We start from the raw sequence: 22,833 nt of genomic DNA, 5'->3' as shown, positions 1-22,833 counted from the left end.
AGTGTCGGACCGAGGACCCCAATTCATCTCTCAGGTCTGGAGGAGCTTCTGTGCGGCGGTCAGTCTCTCCTCAGGTTACCATCTGCAGAGCAACAGTCAGGCAGAATGGGCCAATCAAGACCTGGAATCCACCCTGAGGTGTATCTCGTAATTCCACCCGGCCAAATGGAGCAACCACCTCCCTTGGGTTGAGTATGCTCACAATTTCTCAGATCTCCTCTGCTACTGGATTTTCTCCTTTTGAAGCCTTGCTTGGCTATCAACCTGCTCTGTTCCCTCTGCAAGAAGCTGACATTGCCGTGCCATCTGTTCAGGCCCACCTCCAGTGTGGCGGACAGCCCATTCCGCCCTCCTGCAGGTTAAGGAACATATGGAACATCATGCTAAACATCACCGCACCCCGGCCCCCATCTACCAGCATGAGCAGGAGGTGTGACTCACGTCATGGGACATTCCTCTGCAGATGGAGTCTCCCAAGCTCGCACCTCGCTTTATTGGACCATTTGTGGTTGATCGGGTGATCAACCCGACCTCTGTGCAACTCTGTCTACCTCGTTCTGTGCAGATCCACCCAGTCTTCCATGTGTCTCCTCTCAGCCTGTCAGTTCCAGTCTGCTGTGTCCTCCTGATCTGCCTCCTCCTCCTCTTCGGATCATCGATGGTCATGCGGCCTGGAAGGTCAACAAGATCTTGGGTGTTTGTCGGAGGGGTCGGGGGATTCCAATATCTGGTGGACTGGGAGGGTTATGGGCCTGAAGAACGCTCCTCGGTCAAGCAGAGCCTCATCTTGGACCCTTCCCTCCTCCGGGACGTCTACTGGGAGCATTGTGATCGGCCCGGTAGGTCGTCTGGGGGCTCCCAATGGGGTGGGTGGGGGGGACTGTTGTGTCATCCTGGTACCTGCTACTCTGCTCTCTCTCTCTGTCTCTCTCTCTCTTTCCAGGTGGCATTCCTTGTGGAGCTGATGAGCACACCTGTCTGCAATTAACCTGCCTCCATATCAACCCTAGTTCAACAGCTAATCGGCACCAGAAACTCAGTGTTCACTACCTAGTACCTGGCCTCTCTATTTCTGCATACAGCCTTTCTGTCTGCGTTCCGTTGCAGTGTTGTTTGACAAGTTGATTTGCAAACTGCATTTTGATGCATTCTGACGCCTTGCAGCTTTCCAGCCATCTGTTCAGTTTTGGTTACTGAGTGACTGTGAGCTGCTGCACTCATACTGTCCTCTCTCCTCTGCAGTGACACCACTCTCCTCAGCTCCACAGGGGGCCACCTGGACCACGGACTACCCCCCAACTCCTCTCCTCGGATCTCCACCTGCACACCTGGTCTCATCGGGCTGCGGCTTCCTGTTCCACTGCAGTGCGGGCTGGGTCTCCACTCTGCAGACCTCCATATCAGTACACCTATTTCTGCATCATTTGTCCTTGTACAATAAATCTGGTTTCCTTCATCTATTCAGCATCCCTGCTTTGAGTCAATCTGGTTCTTGGGTCACAACCACAACACTGTCACTAATTTAACTAATTAAATATTGATAGCTATTGTTAACTAGAAAACAAATCTTACAGAAATAGTTGTATAAGTTGGACAAATTAATCTTTTCTTCAAATAATATAAACTTGTCAAAGAGAGTCAGAAGAATAGAACGCTATTTTATTGTAGTTGTACAAAATGTACAACGACATTATCACATTTGCTGCAATAACATCTAACAATTCATTGGACGTAAATAAATAAATAAAGCTTGACCTTTATTTATTTATGTGGTTGTAGTGTTTTTGCTTTAGGGTAAAGTTCAACCAAAAAAACACCTCTTATAGGCATCACATACTGTGTGATTTAAACTGTACTGCAAATCGTATCACAAAAAATGTGTCCCTTTCTAACATGGAAAACCACCCTGGACAGCAACCACACAGACTGGCAATGACATCATAAATCGAATGTGATGTTCAATTGGACAAGAAGAACAAATAGGCTACTATGTATTGTATCATTATGATGGCTGTATCATCATCAATGCAGATTTGTTTCCTGAACCTGTCTTTTAATAACTGTGGAAGAGAATAAAATAACCCAACATTTGATTAAAAAAAGGTGTCTTCCATAACAAATCATGAGAAAGTGAGGTGTAAAATAGCTGTGGGTGGTGTCATGAGAGTGTAAAGATGTATAGAATGGAAGAAGGCATCAAAATTTTGTATGAACATGAATGATTTATTGGTCTTTTTAAAATATACTATAGAAAAAAAAACAGAAAAGACTGTATTTTATGTCTAATAACAGGATGAGTATTTTTTTCGAACCTCCTGAACAAAATAATGTTAATTAAAGTTCTTCAAAGTGTAAACAACTCATTTTTAAATGTCTTGAAAACATCAGTCAAGGCTCAGGTGAGAGACACATCAAAAGCCTTGCTACAAGCAGAAACTGCTGGACATACTTGGATATGGTGTTGCTAGAGTGCAGCAAAATTCACCCTGTGCCGGTGTTCCCTCATGGGAGGGTGGTCTGAGCTTCCACTATATTGAGAACTATTCTGCGTAATCAGCAGATGTCTCAAGTTCAGAAGTGTTTCGCCCCTTAACGTGCATGCTTTGTTTGAGTGGGGTAGTGAAGTGTGGTTAGCCTTCACCTGCACAAGAGTTCCAACTGTGGGCTCTCTTCAACCACAGTCATCTTGAGCTAATCTCACCTGCCAGAGCTATTTCCCTGATGTCTTTCTTCATGTGCTTCAGCTCTAGGATGAGCTTTTGCATGAAGTAGTGCGCAGATGTTGCTGGAAAACCTAGGCAGCCCACTTTGATAAGAAAAATGTTTATGTGCCATCCTTTAATAACAGCCTCATCAATCAAGACCTATTGTTTATATCTCCACACTGACCTGGGAACAGCTCCGGATCCCCCAGTCAGGGTGGTCAATGTGGCCCGGGAAAGGAAAGTCTGGGGTCCCTCACTGGAGCTGTTGCTCCTGCAACCCAATCCTGGATAAGCAGGTGAAGATGAGTGATGAGTGATAACATCAAAAGTTGTTAATTTTTAAAATTGATATAAAACAACACAAAGCACGTGTACATAAGTATTCACACCCATTGCTCAATACTTTGTTGATGCACCTTTGGAAGCAATTACAGCCACAAGTCTTCTTGAATATGATGCAACAAGCTCAGCACACCTGTTTTTATTGTCATTATGGGGTATGTGTGTAGAAATTTGAGTTAAAAAATTATTTCATCCATTTTGGAATAAGGCTGTAACATAATATAATGTGGAAAAAGTGAAGTGCTGTAAATACTTTCTGGATGCACTGTAGAGTGGAGCTGGGCTACTTCAGGAAATGATCAAGTACCACAGATTGTACATATGCAAGTCTAATTAAAGTAGCATAGTGTAACCACAGTAATAACCTACCCCAGCAAAACTACAAAGGAAGCTTTATGAGTTGTTCTCTAATTAATGAATGCATGACAGGTTTGCAGAAGAGTGGCGCTGAGTCATAGAGCAGTGCTTTTCGAACCTTATTAAACCATTATACATCCAGAAGAAATTATGCTGTTATCAATTTGACCATCATTTGAATTTTAAGGTGAGAGAAAATATCACAATCCTGTGTTTTTTTTTTTTGTTTTTTTGTTTTTTTTTTAACATAGTGAGTGGTTCAATAATATTTTGAAAATGATGGCGAATGCTGCAAAGAGTGGATATATATAACAGTAATTAAAGCAGGCAATTAATGTGTTTCTTATAAATGAGTGAAGCAGAAATCAGAGTGCATGGTCCAGTCCCAGAGTCTCTCCTTTAGCCCTGACTCCTGAACCCTCACAGAATGAATTGTAGTCACATGGAAAGAGATTGAAAGTAAGACGCTGCAAGGGTTCAAATTGGTACAAATAAGAATGGGACATGACAAGTTACTTTAATGATGTCATGTTTTTACTATTGCGATATATATACCCATTTGAGGTCTGTAATTGGTCATAAAAGTATCGTTGTTGCAGAACCTGGAAGAATATAATATGTGTTTTAGGTTATTTGAAATTATCACTTGTGGATATTTTCCTCATATATAAATGATATTGTCAATGTTTCCAAAATATTAAATTAGTATTATTGCAGATGACACAAGCATTTTTTGTTCAGGGGGGGATTTGCAGGAGTTACTGAGGGGATCAGTAGAAATGGGAAAATTGAAAATATGGTTTGACAGAAACAAATTATCATTAAACTTAAGTAAAACAAATACATGTTATTTGGCTATTGTAATACAGACAACAGGTTCATTACAAGTCGAGGGGCTAGATATTGAAAGGGTACATGAAAATAAGTTTCTGGGGTGATATAGATGATAAGATAAACTGGAAGACTCATATAAAACTATACAAAGTAAACTGTCAAGAAGCATTTCAGTTCTAAACAAAGAGAAACATATTCTGGACCACAACTCACTCCGCATTCTTTACTGCTCACTGGTTTTACCATATTTACAGTACTGTGCAGAGGTATGGGGTAATACTTATAAAGGTACACACAATCAGTATCAGTAATGCAGAAAAGAGCTATAAGAATTATACATAATACTGGCTATAGAGATCATACAAATCCACTATTTTTACAATCCAAAATCTTAAAATTCACAGACTTGGTTCATTTTCAAACAGTACAAATCGTGTATAAAGCAATAAACAATTTACTTCCAGCAAATATTAAAATATGTTTTTTAACAGATCAGGGGATTGCAGTCTGAAGGGGAAATTTTATTTAAAGCATCAGTGGGCACGAACAACATTAAAAGGTTTCTGTATTTCTGTCTGCGGGGTGAGGATGTGGAACAGATTGGGAGTGGGCTCAAGCAATGTCCAAGCATGAACCAGTTCAAACAGCAGTACAAAATATGTTTTTTCTAGGTATAGGGAGGAGGAAGGGTAATGAGGGTTAGGGTGTTGTTTTTTTGCTTCAGCTTGTAAATATATGTATTTTGTATGTAAGTAGGTATGTGTAGTGATATTTATGTTTGTGTATATATATATATATATATATATATATATATATATATATCGGGTTAGGTGTGTAGGAATCTATGTGCATATGTGGCAAAGGGTATTACTGGTTGTGGGGAAGAAGGGGTAGGGATAATAAGCTGATGCTCACCCTACCCCTTTTCGGACATGTTGGGTACACAGTAGGAAGTTTTTTTGTTGTTGTCTTCACTGATCTATCTAGTATTTGTTGTTGTATCAAATATTCGAATAAACAGTTTTCATTCATTCATTCATTCATAGCATTTTGTCAACTATCAAAAGTCTTGGCTGGTCTCCAGCCATTGTGTTCTGTTAAGACCCTGTCACACATAGCAAGAATGTGCAAGAACCAGGACGAAACGGCACAACTTACCATAATCAGATGCAGTCGGGAGGGAAAGAGGCGTAGTCAGCCATGTCAGAATGCGTCCAGATTACCTCGTCCTCACCTGCACAATGGCATCCAAACCATATGTGGACAACAGATAGATGATACAGACTGCCGTCAGACGGCCATAAAAGCGGCTGAAGGCTGCCTAATGTCAAATGCCTGGATACCAAAAATGAGACCGGAGTGGGAGTGGAGTGCTGTGTTTCTCCCTTTGCACAGTCCCTGCCAGTACTGGACACGGAATACAACCAAACATATGGACCGGACTCACGCCGTATGTGTCAAAGCTGCGTCTGACGCATAGGTGTGACTGCTTGGGCCCACTGCCAGCAAACTTTCAGCAAAGGGTGTCCATTGGCACGCACGCACGGGTGTCCACCCGTGTCCATGTGCCCCGTGCACATGCTTAGAGGCTCATGCAGCTGTCGATGAACACACACACAGCTGAGTGATCATTCCAGCTTTGCATGTGTGTGTGGGCTGTGCGTGTGCGCACGTATCACTGGACACCCTTGTTGAAAGTTTCAGCAGTCACACATTCGCGTCAGATTGCAGCCTTTCCAGCGAACTTTAATTTTTTTTTCTTTTTTGCCTCATTTCAGAAGCACAACGCAACTCTGTACATCATGACGTCGGTTGGATTATCACATGGGATTTCATTTCTTTCTGCCGTGGTTATTTGCAGCACACAGCAGCCTGGTGAGAGGCTTTTTTACTACAGGCTGTGGTTTGGATTCTCTGGACTCTGCGCTGGTCCTAGTTCCGTGCTGGAGGTGAGTTTCATGCTTAATAATCTTGTCATGGCCTGGAAATACAGTTCCACAATCACACCTCCTACAGAGTTTAGATGGTGATCAAGTAATAATAATATATAGTATAATATAATAATATATATATTACAGCTGTTAGATCTGTTCAGCTCGGTGCCTGACATGCACTATGATGCATTACTGCGCATGAGACCACGGAAGAGGCACAGCGGCACACGGTACTTTCAGTTTGATTGTGCGCTGTTCACACCACTCCCGGTATGATGAATGCATGCCACTATACATGTTATTACATATAAACATTCCTTTGCCCCTCCCTGGCCCGGGTCCAGTGGAGGTGGACATCCGTGGCACAACATGCCGGCAGGCTTTGCTGTAACCGATCGATCTCAGAGCTCATCAACCGCAATCAGATCAGAATGACGACCGAATTGCGTCAGAATGACACATCCGGCCACAATCAGCATATGTGTGATGGGGTATTATTTACATTTACACCAGCAATGCATTGAAACTGAATTGTGTGCAGTGAAAAATATGTTTAATATTTGCGATCATTGATGCAACCCCATGCAGAGTCTATTGAGAGTCTAGTATGACCCCTAAGATCAAGTTAAGAGCGAGTTGAGTCATGAGAGTTTTATTATGACTGATTATGAGATCCATGTATCTGTTAACTGGAGACACACAACTTGTGTGCAGTGTTCAAAACAGTTCAATACACTTGCATATCTATTGGAGGCCAAAGGGAGTGATGGAGAGTGATAGTGACCAAGAGGATTTTTTCTGATCATGGAGACCCACTGTGACCAGCCTGCAACCTCAGTGGGAGTCAGTGGGAGTGAGGACGAGCAGAAGCCGTTTTTAGATAGCAACTCTGTCATGGACTCTGTGTAAACAGAGTGTATACTCAAGTTTTCCATTTTGCTATCATTTCCTATTGGTTTATACATTACTTTTGAAGCCAAAGTTCTGATAATAAAACAGCCTCATAGTAATCTAACCTTCATAAAATTGTAATTTAATTATATGTATGGTCATTTTTGTTTACTGAGTTATGCTTACAAAATATGCTGCAAATCTGGATATTTTCATCAGCAATAATAATCTCATTTGATCCAGTGAGGATTATCTGGGGATACAAAGAGATAGAAATTCAAAACTCACTTTAATAAAAAGAAGAAAAGTTCCAATTGGCAGATGTAAAATATTCCCATCCGTACCTGGGTGTTGGATGTATTTCTTGTAGCTGACCATTTTTCAAACAGTGGCAGGAATCCTAAAATTGCATGTGATCCTGACAGACAGACAAATAGAATGCCTAATTGGTATAAATGACATGCAGAAAGCAACTCTCTGGTTTATGGGAGCCATACAAATTACGGCTACACAGCCAATAGTGTCGGCAGCACAAAATTTTAGAAGGTGAGATACAGTGGCTTGCAAAAAGTATTCGGACCCTTGGTATTTCGAGCATTTTAATTTATTTATGCCATTTCAAATATAAAAAGTAAATCAGACCTCTCAGTATAAAACTTTCTAAAATGATCTTCCTTAAACTCAAAGTCAAACTAAATCTCTACAACTTCATATACATTAATAAAAAATATAAAAGCCAAGATGACGGGTTACTTAAGTAATGGGCCCCTTTGGTATAATTCCTGTAACTAACCAGTTTATAGCCAGTTTTCTTCAGACAGGTCAGGGGACGGATATATGAACATTTCCAAGTCACTGAATATGTCTTAGAGTTTATTTACATCAGTTATGAAGAAATACAAACAGTATGGCACTTTATGGTAAATCTGTGTGGAGTAGACAGTTCTCAAAAACCGAGTGAGTCTGCAAGAAGGATAAGAGTGAGGAAGCCACCAAGACACCCAGACAACCCAGAAGAAATTATAGGTTTATGTGACTAACTGAAGAATTGTGCGTAGTGCATGTTTTGCATTTTGTATCACCTGTTATACAGCTTCATGATGAAGTGGAAAAGAGGAGGATTTTCTTAAAAAGAAGAGCTGAAAGTTCAGCTACAATTTGCCAGAAGGTACATCTTGGATGCAAACTGAGATCTGATGTTTTGGTGAAAGAGAATCCTTCTCTGCTCCACTTCATCATGAAGCTGTATAACTGGTGATACAAAATGCAAAACACACACTATGCACAACTTCTCCAGTCACAGCCACAGAAGCCTATAACCTCTTGTGGGTTGCCTGGGTGTCTTGGTGGCTTTCCTCACTCTTCTCCATCTTGCACAGTCACTCAGTTTTTCAGAACTGTCTACTCCACACAGATTTGCCATAGAGTGCCTTTCTGTTTGTATTTCTTCATAAATGATGTAAATAAAGTCCAAGACATATTCCATGACTTGGAAATGTTCATGTATCCATCCCCTGACTTGTATGAAGAAAACTGGCAATAAAACTGGTTATTTACAGGTATTATACTAAGGGGCCCATTACTTATGCACAGTGATGCCGGTCTAATCTGACCACTTTTTTAGTAACGAGTAATCTAACACGTTAATCTTTCCAAATCACTAATCAGATTAAAGTTACTGCTCCATGTCACTGTGCGTTACTATTATTTTTCATTGTGGGTCGATAGCAGCATTAAACTTGGTCCGTGGGCAGGAGGTCGGGGTTCGACTGAACTGCCCACTTTCAGTGAGCTGTGAGCTTTCATCTGCGGTTTTTTGCAGCTGCTCGACTCGTCCTCACCTCTTAAAGCGCGGTGATCAGCACACCTGCACTGAGCTTTACAAAGACATTTTTATGCTTTTTTTCTCCTTTATTTAGAATTCTGAGCTGATCCGCTCCGTATCATATCATTAAAACAGCTGATCCTCCGCGACGCGTCAACAACTAACACTATTTTCCACACAAATGCACCTAAACTCTCTTTCTGAGGACCACATGATGTGAAAGCGCAATAAAACTTTCTTACCTGTAAATCTGGTCATGTTTTCTGCATAAATAAATGTTATCCATTCTTTGTGCTCAAACACCAAAGCAGGGGGCGAATCCAGATGGAATGGGGGCGTGGGGGAGGGATGTGCCCCCCCACCCCCCACAACACCCCTAGATTAAAGGTCCAGTTTTGAAGCCGTTTTTACTACAACTACTAATATTGCTTAAAATAATAATAATTTCGACAAGTAAAATGTTTAGAGAGAATTTAAATGTTAGAAAAATGTTAGAATTTAATAGTTACATTTATAAACAATGTAGGTTTGAAATTGCAAGTTTTACTGTTACAGTGCTGTCAACAGTTAAATATGAGGTCAAGAAAGAGGTCTTTATTTTACTTTTTATAAAACAAGTATTTATTTTCATTGAAGTCAAGAAAGGGGGACTATAAAGTGAGTTTTGGCAAAACAGGTATCATTGTCATGTTGACGTGGGTTGTTGTCGGCAGCTGGGGAAAGTAACTAAAAAGTAACTAGTAATCTAACTAAGTTACTTTTTCAAGGAGTAATCAGTAATTGGACTACTTTTTCAAAGTAACTGTGGCAACACTGCTTATGCAACCCATCATCTTGGCTTTTATATTTTTAATTAATTGCAATTAGGTTGTAGAGATTTGTTTTGAGTTTGAGTTTAAGGAAGATCATTTTAGATTTTTTTTTTATATTGAGAAGCCTGATTTACTTTTTGCATTTGAAATGCCATAAATAAATTAAAATGTGTGATGTATCAAGGGGCCAAATATTTTTGCAAGCCACAGTATGTTGGCAATCTTTCAAGACCAGTAGGGTGGTTATAGTGTGATAAAATGTTCCCCATGACTGTAAAACTAAAGAAAATATGATTGCTCTTGAATCCTTGATGCACTGTAGATTTTGTCCTTTGGCTTGCTGTACTTCATCTGTTCCCACTCTCTCTCACACAGATTTAATAGTTTGATAAATCAGCTGAATGAATGAGAAAGCAATGACTTTGATACTTGAGACCAAACAACTCTGTTTTTAAATCACTTTTTTAATTTGGCAATCACACAGAAAGTGATTACACTTGTCCAGCTAATGAGTCAGAGAGTTGGAGCTATCAGAGTGTTTATGATTCATAATCTGAGTAAAATTAAATTTCACTTTTAACATATCACCACATTTATCACTATAGCAAGCACAATGACAAGAATTAACACATTAAAAACACATTCTCCAAGTCTGTGTAGCCAGACAATAAATAAAACATCTTCAGCTAATGTATGTTCAAAAGGTTATACATTCATTTAAAACTGGACACAGTGTGTGAATGCGACTTTGTGTTAGCCTAAGCAAGAATTAGCATATTTAACTATGTGATTGGAGGTTAGCATGTGCCAGTGTGATTCTCATTTACTGTGCTACAACAAAATCCAACAACCTCAATTTCAAAGGTGTATGGCACAACCAGACTGAGGCATGTTTTTAATTTCACTCATTTTCTTGATAGCAGCAGCAAATTACCATGCTAATATTTTGCCATTGTGACCATCAAAGTGCCACCTCTGCCAATTGGCAGAGATCAGAACCAATTTTGTCAATCTAGCTCTTTGTTAGAGAATTTTCAAGTACAAATGTATAAATTTCTCAACCCTTCCTTGACCAAAGTTCTACTGGCCACACAATTTTATCGTGATTACAAGAAATGTGCATGCTAGTGTACGAAAATAGCATCCACTGACTGTCTGACATATTCACCAATTTGGCAGCAGAGCATGTGATGTTTTCCTTTTATATGGTCTTTGAAAGCATGTTCAGGATGACTTTTTATTGTTTAAAGTTAAATTGATTTGAAATTTTGGCCAGTCAGATGTCCAACATAAATAGAGCTAAGAGATATTTTGTATACAGAATGATTGTGATTTATATAACGGCTGAGTGGAATCATTGTCATTTGATTGGATCAAATGATCCCCCCCCCCACACACACACACACAAAAGTTCTACGCAAACTGTTACTATTTATTAAAATTCACATTAAGTACACATATAGCAATGAACATTTACAATGTTATAATAAGTAAGGCCAATAACAGTAAAGAACAGCAGCACCATTTATAATGTATAAATAATAAATAACAAAAAAAACAAAACAAATAACAAAAAATTCACTTTTTGACACTTGTTGTCAGGCAGAATAGATTTGGACCTAAGTAGTGCACTGACGGCTAACTAGGACTTTGTTGACTTATAAGGCACTCAAAATCTTCAAACTACACGGCCCAACTATTTGCAAACGTGCCACATGCCTTGTATATCCAGATTAGTTTAGCGTTTAAAGCTACATCACATCAGCAAAGCCAACGCAACCTAGCTTAAGCAGCACCACTGAACATTAAGTAATCAAAACAATTTAAACCTTTAACACGTACTTACCAGCAATAGATGCAGGGGCATCATCTTTTTGTTTCTTTTTCCTCCGTTTTTCAGCTCCAGACTTCTACTGTCACTTCATTGTTTAATTGTGGCATAGTGGCAATTTGTCGTCTCATGTCAGAATCGAATGTGGGCTAGCAGTGCTACTTCAGTTAGGCGCAGGGTGGCCAGATTGGGTGTTTTCCCATCCAATGGTTTGTTTAGGGTAAAAATATGGCACTGATGAGTTTTTTGTATAGAATTGCCACACACATTTTAAAAATCAGTTCAAATTGCACAGGATTTAGTGCCTCCATGCATTTTGAGCATTTATTGGACTGGGAAATCGTCACATCTGGCAACCCTGGTTAGCCGACACAGCGAACAGAGAAAGACGCAAACAGGGCTGTACCATTTCAGGGAATTGGGGCAGGGGTGGATGGGGGCTTTATATTAGGCAAAAAAAAACTGTTAATTTGCCCCAATTAAGTAATGGGGTAGGGGCCTACACAATGTTTAAAGACAAAAAACGATGGGCCTATTCATAAATAATTCATACTGATTTTGAAATGTAATAATGTAATAATTTCAACACATTTTTCAGTCAATTGGAGGGCCCTGCAAACTAGTGCAACATGGTTGGTGCCCCATGCAGGCTGCGTAGTCTGCTTATGTCGAACGGCGGCGCTGGTCACATGACATGGATTATTCATCCCATTTGTGTTGTGTTGCATTTAGCGTACAAATTTGGTTCCATTTACCCTGCAAATTTGCTTGCATGTGTTTTGTACCATTGCACGCTGCGAACCCTGCCCACACACACACTAGTGGGGGCGGCGTTTATCTAAACATGGTGGAGTTTGTTATGCTGACAGATGACGATTTGAGCAAGCTAATTCACGGTGCTAATTCTTCTAAAACACACACACAAAAAAAAATAAACAAAAAATGACGAGGCTCGCATGAAAACCTGGACAAATTTCTGACGTGATTTTTTTTTTATTTTGAATTACATGAAGTCAGTGCATGGCATCATGGGCTACATCATCAGAATTATTTTTGAACTGTCTAACTGTTTTGCGCAAATTGACAGAGAACAATTTTGGACTCCTATTTAAAGTTTGTGTTGGACTGTTGACATCAAAGCAAATAATGACGGTTTTACATTTTTTCAGTGGAATGAATATTTAATTTGGTGAAAGCTGGAATGTATTCGTACCATTGAACTCATAAACATCCATTGTTTGTATAATATGAGAAGTAGGCAGTTTAATATTATACTCAACAAAAATATAAACGCAACACTTTTGTTTTGCTCCCATTTTGTATGAGATGAACTCAAAGATCTAAAACTTTTTCCACATACACAATATCACCATTTCTCTCAAATATTGTTCACAAACCAGTATAAATCTGTGATAGTGAGCACTTCTCCTTTGCTGAGATAATCCATCCCACCTCACAGGTGTGCCATACCAAGATGCTGATTAGACACCATGATTAGTGCACAGGTGTGCCTTAGACTGTCCACAATAAAAGGCCACTCTGCAAGGTGCAGTTTTGTTTTATTGGGGGGGATACCAGTCAGTATCTGGTGTGACCACCATTGCCTCATGCAGTGCAACACATCTCCTTCGCATCATCCATGAAGAGAACACCCTCTCCAACGTGCCAAACGCCAGCGAATGTGAGCATTTGCCCACTCAAGTCAGTTACAACGACGAACTGGAGTCAGGTCGAGACCCCGATGAGGACGACGAGGATGCAGATGAGCTTCCCTGAGATGGTTTCTGACAGTTTGTGCAGAAATTCTTTGGTTATGCAAACCGATTGTTTCAGCAGCTGTCCGAGTGGCTGGTCTCAGACGATCTTGGAGGTGGACATGCTGGATGTGGAGGTCCTGGGCTGGTGTGGTTGCACGTGGTCTGCAGTTGTGAGGCTGGTTGGATGTACTGCCAAATTCTCTGAAACGCCTTTGGAGACGGCTTATGGTAGAGAAATGAACATTCAATACACGAGCAACAGCTCTGGTTGACATTCCTGCTGTCAGCATGCCAATTGCACGCTCCCTCAAATCTTGCGACATCTGTGGCATTGTGCTGTGTGATAAAACTGCACCTTTCAGAGTGGCCTGTTATTGTGGACAGTCTAAGGCACACCTGTGCACTAATCATGGTGTCTAATCAGCATCTTGATATGGCACACCTGTGAGGTGGGATGGATTATCTCAGCAAAGGAGAAGTGCTCACTATCACAGATTTAGACTGGTTTGTGAACAATATTTGAGAGAAATGGTGATATTGTGTATATGGAAAAAGATTTAGATCTTTGAGTTCATCTCATACAAAATGGGAGCAAAACCAAAAGTGTTGTGTTTATATTTTTGTTGAGTGTATGACTTTAAGCTTTATCGAGTGAATTAAAAAAATTATTTTGAACAATTAATAATTATAATCCACAAGAAAAATGTCAACTAAGAAACAATGCTCAACAATCTTCATTCAGTCAGATCTTACTATCAAAATATGGAGATAGAACTTCTTCATTCTTAAAACAATGTTATACAGTGTGCTATCCCTCTGGAGCCCAGAAACATATGAAAAGAAAAAAAAAAACAAAAAAAAAACAAAAAAAAAACTTTGAGATGGACTCACTGGGGACTCCATGGAATCCTCAGGGTGCAATGTCTAATGTATTCTCTGTTTTTAACATTTTTAGAATTACAAAGAAATTTGTCCAAAATGTATTCAGGAGCTCAAAAAAACCTGCTGTCTCTGAAACACTTTATTTCAAAGCACCAATCTGAAAAGCATTGTACTATACAATCAAGACCTTTGGAAAAAATTACATAACAGCATTAATAATTAGGTTTAGACAACAAATCTTTGGGCCAACTGATACTTTAAGCACTGGCTTTGCTAAATGGCCTATCTGGCACGATATCCATAAGCCATTAAAAAAAGGCAGATATATAAGTTTGTATACTCACACATGCAGAAGAAGGATATATACGAGGTCTGTCCATAAAGTATCGTACCTTTTTATTTTTTTTTTAAACTATATGGATTTGATTCATATGTTTTCACGTCAGACAAGCTTGAATCCTTGTGCGCATGCGTGAGTTTTTCCACACCTGTCGGTGACGTCATTCACCTGTGAGCGTGCCTTGTGGAAGGAGTGGTCCCGCCCCGTCGTCGGATTTTCATTGTCTGGAAATGGCGGAATGATTTGGGGTTTTTTTCCATCAGAATTTTTTCAGAAGCTGTTAGAGACTGGCACCTGGAAACCATTTGAAAAATTTATCTGGCTTTCGGTGAAAATTTTACGGGCTTCACAGAGAATAAGGTCTGTTAGTACAGCTTTAAGGACCCCTTTAAGGATGCTCAGCGCGCCGTGCTCCGAACTGCGACGACGCGGCACAAGCCACCGGACCATTTCTAAGCTGATGGCTCTGTGGATACGAGACCGTCGTGTGCTCTTTCTCTGGTTATCACAAGAGCTGGACATCAGCCATTTTCCAGCAGATTTCATTTTTAACAACATATTTTGTCATGGAAAGCCGCGCGGAGGCTTCGCGCATCACGACCGATTTGCTTTGGAAGGAACACCTCCGTTTCGGCGTGTCAGAGGACAAGTTTGGAAATTAAAATACATTGAATTAAAGTGATACTATTTTGTGCAGTGGGAATTTCTTGCACATCAGCCTGCATTGTATTTGCCTCTCACTGCTGCCATCAACACATCTTGCTTGTTTCATTCCATCTGGGCTTCAGCAGATTAAGAATTCAGTTGGACTGAGATCAGATGCTGTTTGTGTATAAAACATTTTGCAGTCGCGCCTGTATCTGAATTATGCAGCTCTGCCCTAGAACTATGTAGAGAAAACAGCTCACCAAATAACAATGTGAAAGCGCCAAAATGAAATAAAAAAAATGAGCTCATAATGAAAAGGTAGTAAGTTCCAATTTGATTTACATGTGATTTGTTTATCCATTTAATTCAGAATAAAACAGGAGAAAACTGGTACTTCACACATTTAACAAGTAGTTAAGATCAAACAAAAATGGGAACAAAACATCCAACAAAAGGATATCCACATCATACAGAAGTAGTCTTAAAATATTCATCAGCAAAAACAGAAATAAAAGGAACATTGCAGCACCTATCAATTCAAAAGGAAAAACAAAACAAAAATGCTTCTATATTCATCAACAGAGAAAATAAACTGCAACATGACATTCCTATTGAATCATCTCTCAGGGAACTTCCCACTAGTCCTAGGGTCCACCAATCCTAGTATTAAGGATTCCATGTTGAAGTTATTTTACAATTATGCTATATGTTGCACTAAAGTAGGATAAGTAATGTTACAAAAGTGTGACAATTTAAAAACAAAACATTTAATTTTGAATTCAACAGATTTATAGACAACAGTACAATTAAACAAAATTAATGGTGTATGTCAACAAAATCATATGTTTTATTTTTGTAAATTGAACTTTAAAATCAGTTTGGAGTTGTAATATACACCATCAAATAACATAAAGAGTTTAACACCAACGGACCCTAGGACTAGTGGACCCTCAAGAGGCAACAAGGCAATTATTTCCCATACAATGTATCATAACACCAATTGCAATGTTATTTGTTTAATATCAAATTTACCAAACCTGATTACAAAATTCTAAAGAAGTCAGTGTTCATGAAACTTTCAAAAGACTAAAATTACAGAAATTGCATAAGAGGTTTTAAATAATCAAATGGTGCTATTTTTTTCTTCCACATGTTAAAGTTATTTAAAAATTATTAGTTTTTTTCCTGTTGATGGAATATAGAGTGCCTAAGTGAGTTTAAGTATGAGGCATGAAAAATGACAAATAGTTGTAATCCGATCTGAGCATTGAGACCAAAACAGATTTACAAAAATGTTATGTGACCCACATTTCAAACTACCTACAAATGATGCTTGAAATTGATTTGAGGGAAAAAAAAAATACATTGACGTTTCACTCTCCAAGCTTGCAGCATGCACTCTGACTCAAATTGGATATGGGCATACAGTAAATCAGATTTTTACAGGCAGTCTGAACAAGACTTTAAAGAGGCTCACAGAATGTTCTTCAGCCTGAAGACAAAAGCAGCTGCTACCCCAATAAAACACTGAGAAACAGTCACTGTTTCTCCTGGCTGTCTGTAGGCATGTGAAATAACTTTCCTCTATGACCTGACATCTCTAATTGATAAGTTGTCGGATGGATCAGCACAGTGTGCCTGCTCTGAAAATCCCTCATTTATAGAACCCATTCAGCACTGCTAATGAAGGTGTTGATCATTGTCAGTTAGGTGACACTCACTACATGGACTGTATACTCTTATATTGTCAGTGTGTACGTATACACTGACTCTATCGCTGTCAGTGATTTTATTTCTTTTTTGTCATCCAAAACCACTCACATGCATGGTATAATTTTACTGCACATTAAACACTGTGTATCATGGCACTAAATATGATTGTGAGGGTTCTGCATTTATTCATTAATCATCCTAACTTAATTACATGACTTTCTGGGTTTCCAATTGTCCTAAGGCTAAGAACATGGGATTCACTGACTTTCTGGATTTGGTCATCAGAATTCTGTGTTCAGATTGTGACAGGGTTGAACCTGTAGATCATTTCACTTACCTTGTCAGTGTATAAGTAAATGTCTTGAGGTCACTGGGGCAGAGAGATGGCTTGGAAGAGTCTATGGAGCAATGAAGTAATTGGACAGAGGTGTTTGGTAATGTTGATATCTTTGCAGGTGCATGAAGGTCCAAGTCTTTGGGGACCTAGTTCTTGTATTACTTTCTGGTTGTGACACCTGGTACCAGCTGGATCTATGTCTCATCTGAGGATCCTTGGGTACCACTGAAATGACTTTGGCCCAATCTTAATAACCTCCCTTTGCCCTACAACTTCACCCTTTCACCTTTTCACCCTTTGCCCTTTCCATTCATTTTTCACATCAATGTGTAAAATGAAAAGTTGAAAGGCAATTGGACCTTCATGTCAAAGAACTGGTTCAAGAAGGTCACTTGAGGCGTGCCATAAGGGAACTTGGCTATGACATGTTGAGGACTACTTTGAGTGCAAAAGGCAATGGCAAGACCTATGCTGTTGTGGTAGATAGATGGCTAATTATGAGAGGTGGGGATAGACCAGTGGTTGCCATCTACGACCCAGTGGGGTCCTGCAGTGTTGCAATTGTGGTGACACACAGCACAGGCACATGTTCTGTTCCCAGACCTCACCTGACTTACAAGATAACTCAATCAATTCAAATCTAACACAGGCTAAAACAATGCCCACCAAATTCCAATTTCTCAAGATTCTCATCATTTATCAAATGTCAGGATGCTGACAGAAAATCAATTAGCATGTTGTGTACTTCTTGTTCCTCTGTAACCTGTTACTCACAGTATATACTGATGTAGCTGCAGCATGTTTGTGTTCTTTCTACAATGTGGCCATTTATTACATCTTAAATGTGTTTTTTCAGTGAATTGTGCACCAGTATAATTGATGATTTCAACTGTGTCAGTTAAATAAGTGTGACATTTTTCCAAGAACATTTAATTCTTGAGTTACTTCAGGCTTGGAGATTAGTCATTTAAAAATATACTACTGGCTGCAAAGAGGGAACATTACTCTCACTTAATTAATAATATGCATAATCCAAACTTCTTATAATATTGTGGCCAAACATACTCAGGTGCACCCATCTATTGGTAGTTTGCTGTTTACAGCTCAAGATTTCATGATTTTTTTCAGCACTGTCAACCGTCCCGTATTGGGTGGGACAGTCCTGGGATTTACCTTTATGTCCCGCGTCCCACATGGGGTGTGTGGGATGCCCATTAGTCCCTCAATTGTGTGGGTATGGGCATGCCCCAGACCCCCCTAGTTACGCTCACGCCCTTGGCACTCACAACCACGTGGGGTGTCCCAAATTGGTAAGTTCAAATGTTGGCAGATATGCTTTTTTGTGAAGAAACTGGAGGACATCAGGTCAAGTAATTACAAATCTTTAGTCAGTCCATGTGATCCTATGATCTTAGATATCTATTCTAATTTAAACATTTATGGAAAATGACTTTGACATTATTTCACTTTGTATGTTCTCACAAGCTGGAAATAGCACCAAGACTGCCACTTCTCTTTTTGATTCACTGCCTACAGCATTTAGGAGTCTGTGGCCCTTAGTTGGATCTACTTTGAGTATTGTTAACTTGTCACTAACAGCTGGTTAGCTGGTTCTGTCTCTGCACATTTGAAATACACAGTGATTAAACACACTCTTAAGAAACTCAACTTAGATCTTCAGTCATTGACAAATTATAGAACAATTTCAAAGTCTGCTTTTTGTTCTAAAATCCTTGAAACTATAGTTTTAGCGTCTTGTGGACTACTTCTTCAATACTGATCTTTTTGAACCACTGAAGTTGTCTTTTAGGGTATATCAGTCTACAGAGACAGCGCTTGCAAAAATGGTGAATTAGCTTTTGATGGTGACTCAGACACTACCACAGCACTGCTTTTGGTCAACCTTAATGCATCCTTTGATACAACTGGTCAATGTATATTGGACATGCTCAAAAAACCACTTTGGCATCACTGGGTGGGTTTTATTTTGGTTCACATCCTATTTGTCTGAGAGATATCAGTGTGTCTTGCTTAAACACTCGTCACACTAGAGCACGAATGAGCCAGAATGATGTGCAAATGAGAAATTGAACAATAGTTGTGAAAAATCGAGCTGCACTCGAATGCCTCGTACAGCAGTCGGCACATTCGTGCGCCAGAGCACATGCACTCCGCATTTGTGTTGTGCTCATGTTGGAAGTCTAACACTAGTGAGTTGCAGTCATACTGCAATGTGACTGCAGTTGAGATATTTGTACGGCAATTTGAAGCATTCGAATTGCATTCGGAGGGCTGTATGAATGGTTTGAGCATGTCAACCTCCTTGTCAAATGTCTCAACCCTCCTCCCCATCACACCAGAGCATGAATGAGCCTGAATGCCTCATGAATGGATACTCAACAACAGTCCGGGCAAAATCGAGCTGCATCCCAAAACCTCGGACAGCATTCGTGGGTACATTCCACACAGTTGGCCACAATCGGGCACCCAGCACGAATGTGGTCACACGCACACCACTGTCAAGCTGCAATGGAGCTGGTGAAAGATCGAACGGTGGTCGATGTCCAACCGTACCGCTGTCTGAATGCAATCACAGCATTCTGATCGCATTCTGGATCAGGCACACCAAATCCTGCCGGCATGTCCCGATTGTGCCCCCGGTGAGCCAGACAACCCCTTGCATCCTGTTCAGGGTATGCAAAGGAAATATTGTAATGTGCAAAGTCTGTGGCATGCAATCATTATGTGCACTACACGTAAACATTGCACACTGATGCCAAATACACTGTGTGTCACAGCCAATCAGTGTGTCTCAGAGCCATGCTGCACCGCACATGGCTGCCTGGGCTGTCACATCCATAATAGGCTCGAGATTAGAGGTACAATGACATCCGGCTTATGGGACAGATAATGTACCTGTATCATTGTATCCAACATGCGGGGCGATACAATCCTCTGAGACAGGGTCCATGTAATACAGGTACAATGGATCTGTAATATCATGCTCATTATGGGTGTAAGTGGTGCACTGCAGAGAGCTTTTGACTCACTGTGGGGCAGGGTGCCAGGCAGCTACACGTGGTGTTACAGCTACGATGGTCATCATAATTCACATACATTATGTAACCAGTGAGAGGGCATGGCTATGTGTCTGTAACAGCCTGGTCAGGTGAGCTGCACAGCAAGTCAGTGCATCTCAGAGCCGCGCTACACCCAACCAGCATGATTAGAATTAATAGTCACCCTTGGAACGGCCGAACTATCACATTCAGGCCTGCTGGCAAAATGAGCTGGATCTGCAGCCTGTGTCACCAAATGATCGTTGGTAATTTACTATAATAATTTGTGAACCCAAATTCACTGTTAAATTCAAACCAGATTTATACTCATTAAATTTCTGCATTTCCTTCTTTCACTGCTTCCCTTTTTAATGTCTCATTATTAACAATTCATCTCAGGATAAAAATATGAAGTATGTATGCACGTATAAGACAATGCAATTTTGATTACATTACAATTTCTTACATATTGTATGGTTGCGCCCCGGTAAGGTGCTTCAAATATTAATATTAGTTATTCATTACATATAATTTTGGTGCACTGTGTAAGGCCACCCAATATTAAAATTATTAATTAAATTCCTTACATTTTATTGAGCCCGGTGAGCCGCGATATAATTACATTTAAGCCCCTGTCATACATAGCAAGAATGTGCAGGAACCATGCCCAACATGGCAAATATTGCCATAATGCGATGCAGTCGGGAGGAAAAGAGGCATGGTCAGCTGTGTCAGAAAGCATCTGGATCATCTCATCCACACCTGCACAATGGCATTCAAAACACATTTATACAACAGGTAGATGACACAGACTGCTGTCAGACTCTATAAAAGGCACTGCAGACTGCCAGATGTCCAAATGTCTGAATGACAAAAATGGGACTGGAGTGCTGTGTTCCACATGTGTGCGCAAGTGCGGACAGGGGCCACCTGGACCACGGACTACCCCCAACTCCTCTTCTTGCATCGCCACCTGCACACCTGGTATCATTGGGCTGTGGCTTCCTGTTTCCACTGCAACGCGGGCTGGGTCTCTACTCTGCAGATCTCCATATCAGTACACACTATTTCTGCAGCATTTGTCCTTGTCCAATAAATCTGGCATCCTTCATCCATTAAGCCTCGCTGCTTTTCTTTGGGTCACAACAACAACAGAAGTTTCTGGCCAACATTATGGACTCTGCAGGGTCAGACAAACTCCAACAAGTTCTTTCCACCAAGGGCACCTTCCTGGGTCAGCAGCAGCAACAATTTGCAGCACTGTCAGATCACTCCATGACCTCACCCAACAGTTTCTCACACACACACACACACACACACACACACACACACACACACACACACACACACACCACACACACACACACACACACACACACACACACACACACACCACTCTGTCCTCACTAACAGCAAAAGTCAATAAGCTTACCTTGGTCACACCTCCTGCTCCAGTTTCCACTCCTGTTCAACTATTACAGGCCTCCGCATCCCCCAATCTAGTCTCTGAACCGTTTATCTGCCATCCAGAACCATATTCCAGTGATGTTGAGACGTGCTCTTCCTTCCTCATGCAGTATTCTTTTATTTTCTTCCAGCGACCTTCTCAGTGTTCCTCTGATCTCAGCAAAACATATTACGTCATCAATTTGCTCTGGGGGGAGGCCCTCAGTTGGGCTACCGCCCTCTGGAGCACGGATTTACCTGTGCTTAACTCTTTTTCACATCTTTCCAGAGAGTTTCTTTAGTTTTCGATCATCCCCAACATAGCCATTCTGTTTCCAACAACTGTTGTCCCCGAGACAGGAGCAGCAGAGCACCATGGAGTATGCAGTCGACTTCCGGGTTCTTGCTGTGGAGGCTCCGCAGCGCTGCAAAGCGTCTTTATTAATGGACTATCTAAGACATTAAAAGACGAGCTGGTGGTCTGAGATGAGTCAGAATCTCTGGACCAATTAATCTCATTAGCCATCCATTTCGACAACTGGTTAAGGGAACGTCGGCGGAGAAAAGGTGGAGGGCTGACCGGAGTGCTGCCGCTCATTTCACTACATGGTCTAGACCGGGTCCTTCTTTCCCAATCTCCACTGTTGTGTACATCCCCAAATCTCCAGCTCTCCCTGCTGATGAGCCCATGCCCCTCAGCAGGGCCAAATTATCACCCCAGGAGCGCCAGCGGAGACTGGAAGCTGGGGAATGTTTATATTGTGCTGCCACTGGCCACATCAGCAGTTCGTGCCCCGTGCGGCCAAAAACCAACGCTCATCCTAAGACTCTGGGCTATGTGTGAGCCAGATAACATTCATGGGTGTTCACTCCAGATGCACCCAAATCGCGGGCACTCTTTGTTTAACAACAGTTCTTTATCTATCCCAGCACTAATTGACACTGGGGCTGAAGGGAATTTTTTTGGATTGCAATGTTGTAATCAATTCTTGCATCCCGGTGGTGGCACTGGACATGCCCCTCTCAGTGCATGCTTTAGACGGCACTCCCCTTTCAGCTATAACACATCAAACTGAACCAGTCACTTTATTGGTATCTGGGAACCATCGGAAGACAATCC

The sequence above is a fragment of the Thalassophryne amazonica genome, chromosome 14 (assembly GCF_902500255.1).
Source record: "Thalassophryne amazonica chromosome 14, fThaAma1.1, whole genome shotgun sequence".
Classification (NCBI taxonomy): Eukaryota; Metazoa; Chordata; class Actinopteri; order Batrachoidiformes; family Batrachoididae; genus Thalassophryne; species Thalassophryne amazonica.
Note: the sequence above shows the minus strand (reverse complement) of the source record.